The following is a 17,965-nucleotide window of genomic DNA, read 5'->3' on the forward strand; positions in this document are numbered from 1 at the left end:
TAGACGGTATTGAACCCGGGCTTGCATACCCAACATGAAGTACCTCTATCATAGAGGAGTGACACCCGCCATCGACATCGAGCGCAACAATTACGCTTTACAACATAGCTTCGGCTTCAATTCTTTTGGCGGCTACTCGACTAGCACATTCCCGTTCGGCGATGAAAATCAACATCAACCTCATAGTTTACACCGACATGCAGGTTTACAGATTCTCAGAGTCATTTTGGCAGCAGTTTCTCTATGGATGAATATGCGTTGAAACAGATGAATACTTTTTTGAGCACACACAGTGCCATTGAGCTCTTTTAAGAGCAGATAGCCCCGCAAGGATTTTTCTATTGCATGCAGCAGTTTTCTAGCGCATGTTTGTGTGCAGTTTCGCATGTACGTTGAGCTGCGGTTATTTACTACCTATTGTACTTCATGTGGAGCGGAGCCATTTTTTTGACATTTTTTGCAGTTTTCTCGACCGTTTCTGAGACTCGTTCCGGAAGATCCCTTCCTGAGACTGTGGCTAGTTTTGGTCTAGTTTAGAGTTTAGAGGGTCATTTGCGTGAGGTTTTGGTGAGACGGGATGTTCTCGAATGTTGAGACACTTTTGGTGATACATGTTGCTAGAGTATCTCTCTTTTGGTATCCTCATTGTATGCCATGTATCTGGACGGACACTCATAAGGAAGATGGTGAAGAGTAAGCTTAAGTTATGTGATGGTGTCTTAGATGGGGCATTATGGGCATTTATGTCAACTTACAAAGATGCTACACAGTTCACTCCATTCCACTTAGTGTATGGACAAGAAGCTTTGCAACCAATTGAACTTCACATTCCTACTATAAAGCTTACAAGAAAACATGAACAGAAGGGCAATGAAGCATGGATCAATAGGCTCCTCATTATGGTGTAATTAGAGTGGAAATGAGAGTCAGCATACATGTGCTATGAGAACAAATCTCTAAAACTCAAGGAGAAGCTTGACGAGGGTATCAAAGACAAAGGGATTAAAGAGAAGATCCTAGTCCTTTGCTACAATAGCACGTTGGACAACAGGTGTGATGTTAAGTTTAAGAATAAATGGAAAGGGTCTTACATAGTGAAGAAAGCTTATATAGGAAGCTACTACCAATTGATGGATTTGGATGGAAAGGAGCACCCTAGGAAGGTCAACGGATATTGAATCAAGCCTTATCTAAGTAGTATCCTTCTAGGAGATTTGAAGATGGAACAAGCTAAAGAGAAAATGAGAGAGGTATGCTACTATTGTTGCACTTCTCACACATTGAAATCATGTGCAACTAGGTGTAAAATCTTTGAAGGCAAAGTAGTATCAAGAAGGAGAGAAACCTTGGAGGAGGCATTGCAAAATTATCCACAACTTTCATTCCAATACGAGCCAGTTGATGGTACATGAATGAACCATCAACTGGGGGGAGGCTAAATGATAGATGTTGTTTGGTCTATCTATCATGAAAAAAGAAGTAGAAAAAATACCAAATATAGCCAAAATAAACTGATTATGTATGTATGTACATTATTCTAATAAGCTATCTATGTATAGGTAAAATGGTGGATAAATATCCATCGTAAATCTTTCTCAATGGAACCCCACCTTTTGCTTTATATTAACTTTAGGTGTGCATTATGAATAAGTGTGAGTTTGCATATGTATATTATAATTTAAGGTATAAATAAATAAATAAAAATGTCTTCACCTATACCTTTTTTTATTTTAAGCTTACCCATATAGCTTTCTATGCTACCCCTTGTATATATTCATAGAGTAATAAATAAGGTTGGTAATATCTCCAAATAGGAAAATAGCTTTGGGAGGACTTTTCTCAATAAGACATGTACATTTCTAGGGAAGTAAGGAGACTTGAATGAAAAGGACATGAGGTGATTGGCTCCACATTTGATTTCAAAGGAGTAGTTATACATTTCAAAGACCTACAAGTTTATACAAAAGGATATACTTTTAATTCTATAGGTTTTATGCAAAGTCTTGATGGACATGTGGACAAAGGGACACATAAAAAATTGAACTTGTAAGATCTTTCAAGAGCATGGTGACATGTGTGCAACTTCTACACTTTTTCACAAAACCCTAGCTCAAATTTCACTCTCTCTCTCCTCATTTTTGAGCCATTTTTTTCTCTTTCTCATCTCTTACATTTTAAAAAAAATATCCAAGGACCAATGACCATGACCTCGGGGGCTTATTCAGGCCTCCCTCTAGGGCCCTAAAATGCATTTATACACTTTCAAAAAACCCAATCTTTTTTAACACATTTTTCTTTTATCCTTACACACACACACACACACACAACACCACCACCACCACCACCACCACCATTAGTAGCATGAGGTAAATCTAGCATGGAGAAGATCATTAGAATTAGCCATGGTTGCCATTGTATATACCTTTATATTTTGCAACTCTCTAGGGTAAGGGAGCCAGTTTAGAGGCGTTTTGTGGAAACGAGATGTTTTGGGGAGAGATTTTGCATATCTCATCATTTTTAATATTTACACGTTACACGAGAATCCTCATGAAAAAGCAAATCAATTTCTTAGATTTTTTTTGAATGCTCCATTTGAAAAAAATCCGCTTTTGAGGCTTTTTGAAGCATTAGAGACGCTCAAGGCCCAGTACTGGTACACTTTTCAGCAAATCACAACATGACACATAATAGGAATATTCCAAATTTATTGCCTCTAAATTGGGGGTGGATATGTGTCCAACTTGGGGGTCAATTTTTTTTGTCTCTAAACTGGCTTTCTTTCTCTACCATTAGTCATCTTTTTCTCCTTCTCATGCACACATCTCCAATGCTCCAAAATCTTCTAATTTATTCCACCTAAGACAAAGCGGACAAAAGGAAGCAATTAGCGAGAGATCAACCAATTCAATTGGATTCCAAGCACCAAATGTAAAAGGTGATGGCGGTCATTCTTTATTTCCTCGACACCGATGGACAAGAGAGAGTGTAATCCTATCCAATTTCTTGCTAATTTCTCATTTTACACATCCTACCATTGTACATTCCCATTTCTATTATGTAAAAAAATACTAACTAGAGTTCTAACCTACTAATCTACTAACCTCAAATCTAGCCCTACCACCTATCTCCTCACTTACATTAGATTACTTCTAAAAGAAGCTTTGCTATGTGTATTTAAAAAAATTTAATCCCTCTAAAAATCTATAAAAGGAGGGCCTCTCTTTGTAATGAAATATGAGAAGAAGAAGTGAGAAGTACAGAGAAGGAGAGTGTGAGAGGAAGTGTGTGAGAGGCTTTGCGCAAGAAGCCTTGCATTATGTGATGCTAACTTGTGAGTGCAAATAGCCATACCCTTTGTTTAATGCTTGCTAAATCCACAAATGCAAAGTGTTTTGCATAGTGTATGGCAAAGAAAAGAGAGGAGAGGAAAAGGAGGTTGCTTCTACGATTGTATACTTACGTTGGTCGTCTCATTAGAGAAGAGGCGGTTTTGGGCTCCACGTTTTGATGGTGTTCTTTCATCTCCTGTTTGCTAAACATCATGGAATCTACACAATCATAAGCTTTTTCCAAGTATCTTGTGTTTGTTGGTTGTTTGAGTGACGTTTTGTGAGTGTATCCCTAGCCTCGAGTAAGTCATTGTAAGAGGGTTGCAAGGTGGAGAGGATTCTCTTGGCCCTAAGAAAATGCATGGAGTGGGTAGATTTGAGTGTGTGTTTTGTGTTGATGACAAAGGGGACTTGAAATTATAACCGTTGCAATGCCCATTTTGTTTACCTATGTGTGTGTTGTGGTTTTGTTTTAGTTGAGGTGCTCATATCACTTATCCGTTTTCTTGAAGCTTTGAGTATGCATGCTTGAAGGTATTCACGTTGTTGGCTAAGAATGTGGTATCTCTCTCTCTCTCTCTCTCTCTCTCTCTCTCTCTCTCTCTCTCTCTCTCTCTCTCTCTCTCTCTACATCCTCGCTCACGTCCTAGTTTGTGATACAAAAACTCGGTGGTGCCCCTACATTTTTTTTCCAAATTTTGTGTGCGGTATTTGGGTGTGTTGTTGTGTTTGGGGTCTGTGTGTTCTGTTTGTGTTAGATCCTCAAATCCTATGAGCAGCACGGGAACCTTGAGCGGTGTCTAGAGGCCACTTCTCTTGTCGCTTGCCCTAGACCGCCTCACTATATAGTATGATATGCATGTCACACTAGCATGTGGAATCTAGTTTGGTCTTGGGCCTACTTGAGTTGACTTAGTAGGTTACTTTAACACTACCTGTGTTGTTTGGTATTCTTCATATGCAGACATTCACTCAAAACTAATTACAAATGGTGCTTTTTTATAGTTACATTTCAATCTAATAAGAGAGTGCTTAAACTTAGATTCTCACAAGCATAGACATACATGCATGTCACATTTAATTGTTTGGTAATTGAAGGAATGCACCATCCAATGTATGTTTACTGCTGAGACAAAATTGGATGGTGATAACTATCTAATGTGGGCTTACATGATGACACATATTCTTATGTCAAACGACATTTGGAATGTTGTGCATGGCATTGCTACTATGTCCACATTTTGTGATACATGCTATGTTGAGAATGTTGCAAGTTCTAGCAAATATGTTGTTGCTAGAGCTGTTTTGCCTATAGCTAAGCAAATTTATTGAGATGTTAGAGATACATAGGCTCAAGTATTGATTGCATTGTTTGTGTAACACAATATTACTCTTCACATACACTCAGCAAAATCAACAAAAAAGATTTGGGATACTTTGGCTGGTCTTTATGCAAGTTGCAATGAGGTTAAAATTGCATTGTTGCGTGAAGAGCTGGAGTCAAAGATTATGCAAAAGGAAGATGACATGGACACTTTTCTTGGTGGCATGAAGGAAATTAATGAGCAGCTCATTTCTATAGGTAAAGTTATTTCTGATAGTTCACTTGTACATACTATTCTCGAGATGTTGCTAGACTCTTACTAGACTTTTGCTAGTATTTGGAGTATTTGGAGACTTATGACCCAAGGAAACCCGCAAGATGTCAAGTTTGATGCATTATGCACATTGTTGTTATAGGGTTTACTTCAAGGAAGAATAGGGCTAAACAACGTGCAATTGAACATGCTAAAAAAAAAGGTGGTAATAGCAATGCAACCACTTCTTGTGATTCTTCTGAGTAGCAGATTACGAACTTGTCTGGGAACTTTGGTGAAAAAGGCAAGAAGAAGATTGCCATTATTGAAAATCTAATGATCACTTGATAAAACAATGTCCGAAGTTGAAGGAAAAAGAAGCCAAGAAGACAGAGGCTGGACCTACTACCATTGTAGCTATTGTAGAATCTTCTATAAATGGAGATTGTGATGTTGATGTACATTCAGAGTGGAAATTTAGTGCAAACTATACTTATGATTTTTGCCTATGATGCATGTATGTTAGTTGCTACATAGTCACATGAATGGTACTTTGATAGTGGTTCTACATGGCGCAATACTTTGCATCGTGACTTGTTTGCCTCTGTTGAGGCTGTTCCTGATAAGAATATGGTCACTTTGTACAACAATGCCTCTTATTTGGTTAAGGGAGTTGGAAAGATTGTGCTAACTACTACAAATGGCTGTTCTTTCAAACTTATTGATGCACCTTATGTACCAAGGACCAAAGAGGACCTTTTGTCTCTATCTGCACTTGGAAGACTTGGTTTGTGGATGATATATGTACACTCCATGGTCTTAGTTTTAGTCATGAAATTGTTGCATCTAGCATTTTGTGTCGTGGGTTGCATAAGCTCACTTTGTATAACAAGTGTGGGAAATTTTTTGCAAATGTAGTTATGGATTCAAAGGCCGTTTTAGATGCCAATCTTTGACATGCACATTTTGGGCATTTGAATTTTGCTAGTTTGCTATGTTTGTAAAAATTTGATATGGTAAACATGTTTGTGGAGGATATATTTTTGGATAAAATATTGTGTTCAACGTTTCCAAATGATGGTTAAGTAAGGGCTACATGCATGTTACAACTTGTGCATAATGATGTTTGTGGGTTGAGGCATGCTTTTCATAGCCCCCCCTAAAGCAGTCGTCTGTACATAGCTAGAAGCCACATGGGGCCTCTGCTATCTAGCCCTAATAGATGATCTATGTAGCTATTGTCTTGGTCCCTGGACCGATCATGTAAGCGAAACCTGGGCGCTATTCTTCTCACAACAGGCTGGACTAACCTCCATGTGCTACTATAAATTGAGGTTAGGGTTTAATATTTCCCTCACTTAGCCTTGAATCTCGTTTTATTTTGCATATTGTTGAGTGAGGGTCATGGTGTGTCTATCGGCTTGCTATCTGCAATATGGAAATCGTGGAGAAATGTGAAACTTCTCAGGTCGGTGCCAATATTTTTACTGGTTTTTTTGCAACTCTGAGTTGATACTTTTCCAAACACTGAAATTTTGTTGAGATTTACTTATACATGTGGGCTATGGCTGAACTATTTTTCCTATCTTATTAGCATTATGCTCAGTATAGTGTGTTGGTTACTATTTTTGATAAAAAAGTTGTGCTAAATCCACTTTTGTTCACTCTAAAATGGTTACTCCATGAGATTGATTGAGCAATGTTTGGCTCCTTCTCATTGGTGCTATTTTTTTGGAAGTTTTTGGATACTTTTTGGCTCGTAATAACTGGTTGATATGGAGATTTTTAGCTTTCCTACTTGGTAATGTTTTGTTGTTAAGGCATTTTAATTGATCACATAACCCGATTTTGGGGTCTAAAAACGGGTGTTTCATCTCAAACATAGCTCTTAGATAGCGCATACTTTAGTTTATAACTTGCCTAAATTCCAGATTAGTAATACTTCTTTACTCTGAGGGCTATTTTACTTCCTGGTTTGTGATTATGATTTGATTAGGAATGATTTAAATTTTGAATTATATTTTCTATACCTATTTAGTTATATTTGCATAGGATTGCATTAATGTTGGAAAGTTTTTCAGTTGGGTACTAGACTATGTTTTAGAGTACTAAGTACTATCATGGTATTTGAATAAAACTATTGAATGTACTATAGGCTTACAAATCTTCGGGTTACGAAAGATTTAACTCTAAAAATGTACCTAAATGCCATTTACTTTGCATAGGTTCTTATTGGTTTTGATCATATCTATAGTAAAAGATTGCTACCAATTGGTCTTTATCTAGAATGATTGTATTATTGGAATATTTGTTCAGTCATATTGTAGTGATCTTCTGAAACACATCTATGTTAAGAGGAGAAAAGTAGCCATATGGCTTTGATTTTTTTTCGAATTCTAGTATTGCTTTGAGTTTTGATAAAATTGGGAAGTCTTTAAGATACTTGATTCTGCTGGTATGATTTGAGAAGATCCCACTGTAGTGCTGTAGACTTTGGCGGTTATTGAGCACTTAGATTCACTAATCACCTTGCTAGCACTAATTAGTTAAGAGATTATGACTTTGACACGTCTCTTGAGATTTCATTTCCTATATAAACATGAACAATTGTAAACTGGTAATGGTTTGACCAAAGACTTCATGTCTTAACTTCTCTGGGACAAAAGTTTGGGTAAAACACTTGGATCATAAGGGGTAATGGTCTTCTGATCAGAACTTAATCTAATTAAATAAAAATGTATAAATTCTTTTAAAAAAATGGGTAATTACTAACCTTAATTATAACTTGAAGGAGTGATGGCCTTCTGATCACAAATTAAAACAATCAAAAGGAATTAAGAGTGAAACACTTTATAATTATTCAGGAGGAGTAATGGCCTTTTGATTACAAAAATAATATATAGTGACAACTTCATTGTTTTAAGAATAAATACTTTTGAATATTCAACACTACTTGGATGGTAGATTTAAGTTAAAAAGGTTTTAAATGGGACATGGATAACAACTGATAGGGTTTGTTTGTTGGAATTAGAGTTGCAAGAAAACACACACAACTTGGAGAAAATAAAGGAAGCTCAAGGCACAAAACAAAGAGTATATACTTAGTGTCCAATGGAAAGATGGATAGCCCTAGAGTGATGGGCATATATACAATGCATGGGGGAAAAAACCTCCTAGTGAGGGAAAAAATGTTGTTGGAATCAGGGTTGCAAGAAAACACACACAGCTTGGAGAAGATGAAGGAAGCTCAAAGCACACAATAGAGACTATATTACTTAGTCTGCAATGGAAACATGGATAGCCCTAGAGTGATGGGCGTATATACAATGCATGAGGGAAAAAATCTCCTAGTGAGGGAAAAATGCATCGACGGTCCTAATTGTGTTCACACACATCACTACCACATGTATATGGTAACAAATCCCCTTTGGGAGTGATGCGGTGAATGAGAGTTGGCACATAGAGTAAAGGGAAGTGATGTGTCCTAAGGACATGATCAATCCACAAAGGGGAATAAGCCCAAAGATTTTAACTTTTCATGAGACAATGCCTTTGTGAAAAGATCTGCAAGGTTGGCCTGTGTTGGCACATAAGCCAAGCTGATCTCTCCTGCTGAGAGCCTCTCCCTAATATAGTTGTAATCCACCTTGATGTGCTTTGTGAGAGCATGAAAAATTGGGTTCCTTGCAACTACCAATGCTCTCTGCTGATTGTCAATGTAGATGGTTTTGGTAGTGTCTTGTCCACCAACACCCAAATCAGCCATAAGGTATTTGAGCCATACACACCTAGCTGTAGTTGTGAAGATTGCCCTATACTCAGCCTCACAACTACAAGTGGCCACAGTAGGTTACTTCTTGCTCAACCATGAGATACATGAAGTATCGAGCATGAAACAAAAAACATTTGTGGACACGTGTGTAAAAACAACCAGCCCAATCTGATTCCAAAAAAGCAGGTAAGTTTGGCGGTAACGATCCCCCCTTGGGATAAAACAAGCCACGATATAAAGTGCCACTCAAGTAGCACAAATCCTCTTGACAGCCTGCCAATGCTTAAACCCTGGGCTATGCATAAATCTACTGACCTGTGAGATTGCAAACTGAATATCCGGTCTTGTGTTGCATATATAAAGAAAGGCAGCCATTAGCAGTTTGGTAAAGAGTGACATTGGCAAGATCACCAGCATCATGAAGACTCAATTTCAAACCTATTTCCATGGGGGTGGCAATAGGTTTGAAATCCTCAAGTCCAAACTTACATAGGAATGTCTCTATGTAACTTGTTTGACACAAGGCAATACCACCATCAAACTGCTTAAATTGTATACCCAAGTAATGATGCAACAACCCCAAATATTTCGTCTGAAAGTAGGATTCAAATCAGCCTTAAATTCAACAATATGTCTCTCATTTGGTCCAGTGATGAGCAAATCATCCACATAGAGAACCACAATGAGAAGTACATCACCCTCACGCTTTACATACAATGTGCTTTCTATTGCACTATTACAAAAGCCTCGTTTGCATGAACCCATACAATGCTTTCTTACATTTGCACACTTTATCTTTTTGCCTTTTAATGACAAAACCACGAGACTGCGTTATAGAAACTTCCTCAAATATGTGACCATTCAAGAAAGCAGTAACAATGTTTGACTCATGTACATCCCAACCAAACTGAGCTGCCAATGCACATAGAAATGCACAATAGTCATGCAACAAGTGGGAGAAAAAGTCTCTTCATAATCTATGCCTTTTTGCTATGCATAAACTATTGCAACAACTCGAGCCTTATAGCGATCAATCTCACCATCCGGCTTGCATTTGAACTTGTAAACCCACTTCGTACCAATGGCCTTTTTGCCTGGATGCCTGGAGGCAAATCAAATAAAGTCCGTGCGTCATTTTCTATAAGTGCATCATATTCTAATTGCATGGAAGCCATCCAACTTTTAGAATTTTGTGCTTCATCAAATGACAGAGGTTCCTCAATGTCAAATAAGCTAGACACATCTAAAGAAGAACAATCTGATGCATAAGATACATGGCGAGAACCCGAACGAGTACGACTAGACAAAGATGCATCCAATTTATTGTCATGCAAAGTATGCACTAGCCATTTTGGCATACCTCTAGCCTGCTCATTCTCAGCCCTTTCCTCATCAAGTACATCATGTACATCTGCATAAGTAATACGCTGATCTATAACATTTTTAGAAACCCCCATAGGCTGTACATTTGCCTTATGGGAATTTACATTCAAACTTCCACCACTGAAAAGAGGCAACAAAGTGTCATAAATGTCCTATGAGCTTACATTACTGTCTCTAGTACATGACAACAAGGGTTGAACAAAATCTGCCACAAACACGACATCCCGTGAGACCAAGGTATTCTTTGTTTGAGAATGATACAAGATGTAACCTTTTATTTCAACACTATAACCATCAAATATACATTTAATACCCTTATCATCCAATTCTCTACATTACGTTTGTGGCACCAAAGCATATGCCAAACAACCAAAAACACGCATGTGCTCAATAGAAGGATTTATATCATGCTATGCTTCATATGGAGTCATAGATTGCAAAGCTTTTGTAGGACACCTGTTAGGTACATAAGTGACACACATGACGGCCTCAAGCCAAAATGAATACGGCAAAGCTTGACTTTTGACCATAAATCGTGCCATTTCCATAAGTGACCTATTTTTCCTTTCAGCAATACCATTTTGCTGAGGCGTATAGGAACTATACATTGGTGTTTATCCCATGACTAGACAAGAATGCATTAGATTCATGAGACAAATGCTCCGCCCCTCAATCTGAACGGAGGGTGCCCATAGTACATTTTGAGACGTTTTCAACCATAGAGAAAAATTGTTTGAAGCATTTAAACACTTTGGACTTGCCTTAAGCGGATACACCCATGCATGCCTGGAGTAATCATCAAAGAAAGTCAAGTAGTAAAGGTAATTTCCCAAGGATGGAGTTTGCATGGCCCACAAACATCACTATGCACAAGCTGCAACTTGCAGGTGGCCCTAAATGAACCATCCTTTGGAAACTTCGCACGCTACATCTTACCCAAAATACAGCCTTCACAAACATGTTTGACATGTGCTTCAAGAGGCAGCAAAGAAGCAACCATATCTAATTTTTGGAACACTGCAAACTGCCAAAATTCAGATTCCCAAAATGTGCATGCCAAAGTTTTGCATCTGAAATAGTCTTTGAATCCACAACAACATTTGCAGAACTCTACCGACACTTGTCATACAAAGTGAGCTTATACAACCCATGATATAAAATGCCAGATGCAGCAATTTCATCAACGAAACTGAGATCATGTAGTGTACATCTGTCATCCACAAATTTGACTACAAGACAAAATCTAGCAAGTGCAGATACAGACAAAACATTCTTCTTGATCCGAGGTACATACAATGCATCAACAAGTGTGAAAGAACTGCCATTTGTAGCAGTAATCTTTCCAACTCCCTTGACCGGATAAGAGGCATTATTGGCACAAGTGACTGAATTCCCATGAGGGACATCCTCGAGAGAGGTAAACAAGTCACGATGAGAGGTAATGTGCTTTGTAGCACCACTGTCAAAGTACCACACATGAGCATCTGCAGCAACTGACAAACATGCATCATGGACAGAAGCATCATAAGTGCACTATGCACTAAAAGCCCATTCTGCATCAACATCAACATCAACATCACAATATCCTTTCATAGAAGACTCAACAATAGCTGCATTTGTAGTGGGTTGAAAGCATGCAATGGTGGTACAAAAAAAGGACCTTTTTTGTTTGTACCTAATTGGTACTTCTACAAAAGCAAGAGGTTGTTTTGGAGGGAACCGTTTTTGGCCTCTAAAATTAAATGGTGTAGGAGGGAAGCTAGTAAAAATAAAAAATCCAATGACCACTCCGTTTGAAGAGACATCGTCAGTGGGGCCAATGATGGATTGGAGTTACAACACGTTTGAACTCATGTGACGTGGCATGTGTGTCCTGCATACTACTAGTGGCTTTTCGTAGTGGTTCTCGCGACTGCGCAACACTGTCACAAAGCTCTCAGGCATCACTTTCAGGATTCCCCTGTGCAGCTAGAGTGGTCTCCTGCTGTGCACCCATGCCACAATGAGGATGCTGGTACAACTGAAGATGATCGACCTATGGAAGTGCAAGAGGTCCGGGCATGGCAGTTTGCAGGCAGGTGATGGATACATTGGGTAGTTATTTGATGGAGCCAGGAGACAGGAGTAAGTGTTGATATCACAAGCTTGTGAGCATGACAAGGGGTGCTAGATACAGGTGCTATCAAGTTTGTGATATGGAATTTGGGGCAGGGTGTCTGCACGACACTCTATTGCCTGGATGTGTATGCCAAAAGCGACATTGTACAGGTCATTTGTGGTTCTCAAGACTTGGAAGGCGAAAGGTGCTATGATGTGTATGTCGGATCGGACATCAAGATTAGCAGGTGCAATGCTTTTCATGTGCTTGAGGATATGTGTTTTCTGTTTGTCGATTGAGTCCTCGGGAAAGAGGATATCCCTTTGATGTTGTCGACGTTCGTGACGATTGGCGCTTCTATTGGCGGATATCTTGACACCTTGAAGCTTTTTTTATGCTCTTTTGTGGCTATCAAGCCTTGGTATAGGATGCGCTTTTGTGGTATGATATGAAAAGCCGATATCAGTATAGCCGAATGTGGTTGCTCTCATGGTGGGATGCTTGCCACAAAGAATTGAAAGTGTGTGCCAAAGGAGAAGTCGAAGGGGGTTTCTTCAACCGATCGACAAGGGTCAGTAAAGGACGGCGTGGGAAAGCGGCCCAAGTTTAAGGGTTTGATAAAAAAAGAATGCTTGCAAGGTGGTGGGCTGCAGCCCGCCGTCAGGAAAAAGAAAGCCTCGCCAGTTGGAGGTTTGCATGGAGGGGCAGCAGTTGCATGAAGGGAGGGAGTTTTTACAGAGGAGGTGAAAGCCACAGGGTGGCATGCCAGGAGAGAGGTCGCCATGGCACCACTGAGCGGAGCTTAGGGAGGTGAAGGGGCCAGGACGAGGGTTCCACCTGCTGGAATGGCCGCCAGAGCGCCACTCAGGAGAAGGAGGTCGTGAGATGCATGGGGAGGGAACCTCGGTGGTGAGCAAGCAGGGCCAACCGGCTGTGGAGGAGGGCTTATGTAGAGCCCCTATGTGCAAAAAGCGCCAGAGGTGGCGGGTTGGTTGAAGTCAGAGAGGAGAAAGGTGGGCCGCCTTGTGACGATCAGGGACAAGGAGGGCTAGTAGCAAGGACGGGGAGAGCCGCTCCAGAGGGAAAAGGTGGCGGGGGCTGCAGAGCCGCCAATTGAGACTGGCCGGGCGGGCCGGGCCCAGAAGGAGAGAAAAGGAATGCCGCGAGGGCTGCAGTAGACGGAGAGAAGGGGGGGACTGAGGCCTGGTGCAGTTGATGAGGGAATCAGGTGATGGTGCTACTGAGGGGGAACAACACCATAAACAAGGGAGGCCTTTGATTATTACAAGGGGAGGGCTGCCTTGGGGTAATCTGTGGAAGGAAGAAGCCGCCAAAAGGAGCCCGAGAAGGCGGTCATTAGGGAAGGCAAGTTCGGGAGCAAGGAAAGAACCGCCAGGGTTTTGTGTAAGGGTGAAGGAAGCGTGGATGATGCATTGTGCACGGGCGATAGCCCGCATCATTGTTCCGAGGTTTTTTATGCATAAGTGAACTTACAGTTGTTAGTTGGCTCCAATCTATTTCTCATCTTGTCTTTTGCCGAAGATCCGTGGTAGTTGTGGCTCCGGATAGTATGTGTGTGTGTGTGTGCAAAGAGAGAGGGAGGGAGATTGTGTGAGCGAAGTCTTGGGGGTGATCGAGATGTGTGTCGTCTCCCCGTGTGAGTGCATTCACAGGTTGCGGAATTGTAGGCATCCATTGGTGTCGAGATCTAAGGGTTTGTTGATGGATTTATTGTATTGAAGTGTTCATGTAATGGGTAGTCGTGATTGCTCTAGGGCGGTGTGTGTTGTGAAGGTCGGCAGATAGTGTGCATGTGTGTGTGTGCTTCTGTGTGGATAGGGGTGCGGACTATTACCTTGGGCTATAGAGAGGCAGTGTATTGTGTGCAGGGTGTTGTATCCTTTTCCCCCATCCCAACACCCGCGAGGAAGTCTGCTCTGCTGCTAAGGGTTCACCCGACAAAGGCAAGAAGCCAAGGACAATGGATGCAACCTCCCCCCTCAAAGGCACAAAGTCTCCCCGAAGCATCAACACACCGAACACGAGGGCTAGCAAGGGGAGCATTTCTGTGGAGAAATCAGCAAAGTCTACAGCACCTTTTGCCGAGGACGAGAATCGGTCTTCAACTAAAACAAAAGGTTGGTGTTTCTACGTTGTCATGGACTCTTTTAGAGGATTTGATTTTGTTTTATGAGAGGTAGCTATGTCAAAGGTTGTAAGGTCATTGCATGCAAGTTTATGTACTGTTTCTTGCTCAAGAGCCTTGCATTATGCATTTATGAAAGCATATGTGCCTTGAACGGAACACAATTTCAGGAGAAATTTCAACAATTGCACGAGTGTTTCATCTATGCATTGCATGTAAGTCAATTTTTTATTTCTTGCTTAGGAGCTTTGCATTTCTATCCTTTTTTTGCATTGCATGCATTCATGATTCAAGCATATGTGCCTTTAGCTGAACACAATCTCAGGAGATTTTTCAACAATTGTGAATGTATTGTTTCATCTATGCATCTATGCAGAAGGGTCTTCTTGTATCCCTATAATCATACCCTGTAGGACAAGAGGGTTTACTAAGAAAATGAATTATAGAGTTCAAAATATGGTGCTATACACCACCAAATTTGGTACTGTAATTTGAGGTACCAAATTGTGCATTGGCAAGGTCATCTGTGTGACCAAAGGGCTATTTAGGGTGTAGGGTTTAGTTTGACATTTCTGAAATGTTGCCAATAGAAGGTCATTTAGGAAGCATGCTTAGGTATTTTGGATTGGTAGACGGAGGGCATGTCTAACATTTGAGCTTTGTGTTGGGGTATAAAGCCCAATGTGGTCGCCCAGGTAAGTGGGCGGGCCGCCAGGTATGTACACATATTCTTTTGTAAAAACCTAATAAGAACTCACTATGCTCTACACATTACAGTAGAGCGAGTTCACCATATCGTCGCGCTCTTCTTCTCGCACTCTCTCTCGCGTCGCACTTCCGCTCGTACTCCTTCAACTGGTATCAGAGCTCAGATCGAGGCTCGGGGTAGCACTGCAGGAGGCTAGAGTCACCAGCTCAGATTGGAGTGAAATTTGACAGGCGAAGACACGGCCCCAAATCTCGTGGGTGAGTGCGAAGGGCTCGGTGTGCTCAGAATTTCATTCTGAGGTCATCTCGGTCACCGTTCGGCTTCGACAAAGGTCTGCGCAAGCCATTTTCGACTATCGGCGGGTGCAGATCCGACTCTGCAAATTTGGGGTTTTCGGCCTACGACTGCAGGTGCTGAGGATATCGACACTCCCAGAGTGTTGATTTGTGGCTGTCTACACATCGAAGGACGGCTCACAGTTCTTGGAGGCGTGTCACATACGACACGGGCGCATCTACACAGAGACTGTAGGCGACATCCACTAGTTCATCAGGTAGCTTGTGTTTGCTGCTTGATATTCCAGATTTCATCCTGACATTGCAGGTAATTCCACATGGGATGTATTGTCAGAGATGATGTATGTCTGTTGAGGGTTTGCTGGCTGTGAGTCACGCAGCAAACAACCGCCGCAGCGGTTACAACATATAGTGGGAAATTTGTGGATGTATGACTTTGTGGGAAGTCTATGTACTGTCAGATTTACTGCAGCCTTTGTTGAGGGTCGAGTGAGGTTTTATTGAGCTGGGGGATTCTTGAATGTTGAGATCCTTTCGGTGATACAGGTCTTGGAGCGATCCCTCGAGCACCCTTAGATAGGCAGCTAGGATGTATTGACGTGAGTTAGACAGTTGGGATTGCATCTTTGCTTTACTGCCGTTGAGGCATTGTCACAGTCTATGCTTACAGGACAGTGACAGGACAGTGAGAGACAATACAGGTGCAGGACAGGTTTACTCGCAGCTTACAGTGTCAGAGAGACAATGTTTTTTGAGCTGTTTTTGGTTTGTTTTTGAGTACACCAGAGCCATTTTACAAAGGAGACTCTGCCGAAATTTATGCAGAATCTGAAGCTTTCTTAGTTCATTTGACAGGTTGATATTGGTTCAAAGGTCAGTTTACAGGGGAAACTCTGCCGAATTTCTCCCAGGAAAGTAAACCACTGTGAAGTGTAGCTATGGCTGGATCACAGGACACTGCTCTTTACAATATCAAGAAGCTGGATGGAACCAATTTCCCATTGTGGAAGAAGCAGATTTGGCACATATTGGTACAAAAGAAGCAGATAAAACCTATAAATCTCAAAGGGATAAAACCAGAAGATATGGACGAAGATGAATGGAGCGAAATGGATGAATTGGCACTTTCTACCATTATGCTGACTTTGGCAGAAAGCGTTTACTTCAATGTAGCAGACGAGATGTCGGCTTATCAAGCATGGTTAAAGCTGAGTGATCTTTATGAGAAGCAGAGTGCAGCTTCACAGGTATACTGGCTTAAGAAGCTTGTTGACTTGAAGATGAAAGAAGGGACACCTATGTCCAATCATCTGAATGAATTCAACACCATCTACAGTCAGTTGTCAGCTCAAGGTGTCAAGTTTGATGAACCTGTTAGAGCTATGTTCCTGTTGATCACATTGCCGGAAAGTTGGGACACTTTTCGCACAACTTTGATTAATTCTGCACCTCCAGATGGTTTGAACATAGCAGGTGTAGAAGGAAGTCTGCTTATTGAAGAAACCAATAGAAAGACAATGGACAAAGGCAAAGGAACAGCCTTAGTTGTCAGGGGAAGGACCAAAGAAAAGTACAAAGGTGGAAAGAGGAATCAGTCTCATAGCAAGTCCCGCAGTGCTAAAGGCAAGAGTGACATAGAATGCTACCATTGTGGCAAGAAGGGTCACATGAAAAGAGACTGCAGAGAATGGAAAGCAGAAAAAGGCAAAGAGAAAGCTGAAGACCATGGTGAGAAGAACAAGTCCTCAGTGAAGATTCAAGAAATAAATGTGACAAACACTGTTGCAGAGGATGACAGTCTAGTGTCAGGAGACATCTACTTCTTGAAGAATACAATGGACTCAGCTCTTCTTACAGCATCTGATGGAAATGCACTGAGTGACTGGATTATAGACTCAGGGGCATCACTTCATGTGTCTCCAAACAAGGAGTGGTTTACCTCTTATGTGAACACTAAAGATCATGTTCAGCTAGGCAATGGGCAGACATGTGAGATCTTAGGTGTTGGAGATGTTCAATTGAAGTTTCAGAATGGCTCTTCTTTCACGCTGAAGAATGTGAGACATGTTCCCGCAATTACAAAGAGCTTGATCAGCACAGGTTTACTTGATGATGTTGGCTACGTCACCACTTTTGGACAGAACATGTGGAAGATATCCAAGGGTTCTATGACAGTAGCACATGGAGTAAAGTCTGGAGGACTTTACATGATTTATGCATCAAATGTCTCTAAAAATGTAATCAATGTAACCGAGCAGCCGAACGTTTCTTTGTGGCATAGCCGGTTAGGACATATGTCCAAGAAGGGAATGGAAATCTTGTCTCGTTCTGGTTATTTTCCTGGATTTTCATTTAATGATTTTGAATTCTGTGAACATTGTCTGTATGGTAAGCAAACACAGCAGCCACATAAGCATAGAAGCAATAGAAGAGATACACAGTTGGCACTTGTTCATAGTGATTTGTGTGGACCTATGCCTAACCTATCTCTAGGGGGAGCTTCTTACTTTATGACATTTATAGATGATTACTCGAGGAAAGTATGGGTTTACTTTCTCAAGCACAAGGATGAAGCGTTTAGTGTTTTCAAAACGTTTGTGACACTTGTGGAGAATCAGAGTGGCAAGAAGCTTAAATGCTTACGCACTGACA

This window comes from Adiantum capillus-veneris, chromosome 29 (assembly GCF_014529385.1).
Source record: "Adiantum capillus-veneris isolate H3 chromosome 29, ASM1452938v2, whole genome shotgun sequence".
Taxonomy (NCBI): domain Eukaryota; kingdom Viridiplantae; phylum Streptophyta; class Polypodiopsida; order Polypodiales; family Pteridaceae; genus Adiantum; species Adiantum capillus-veneris.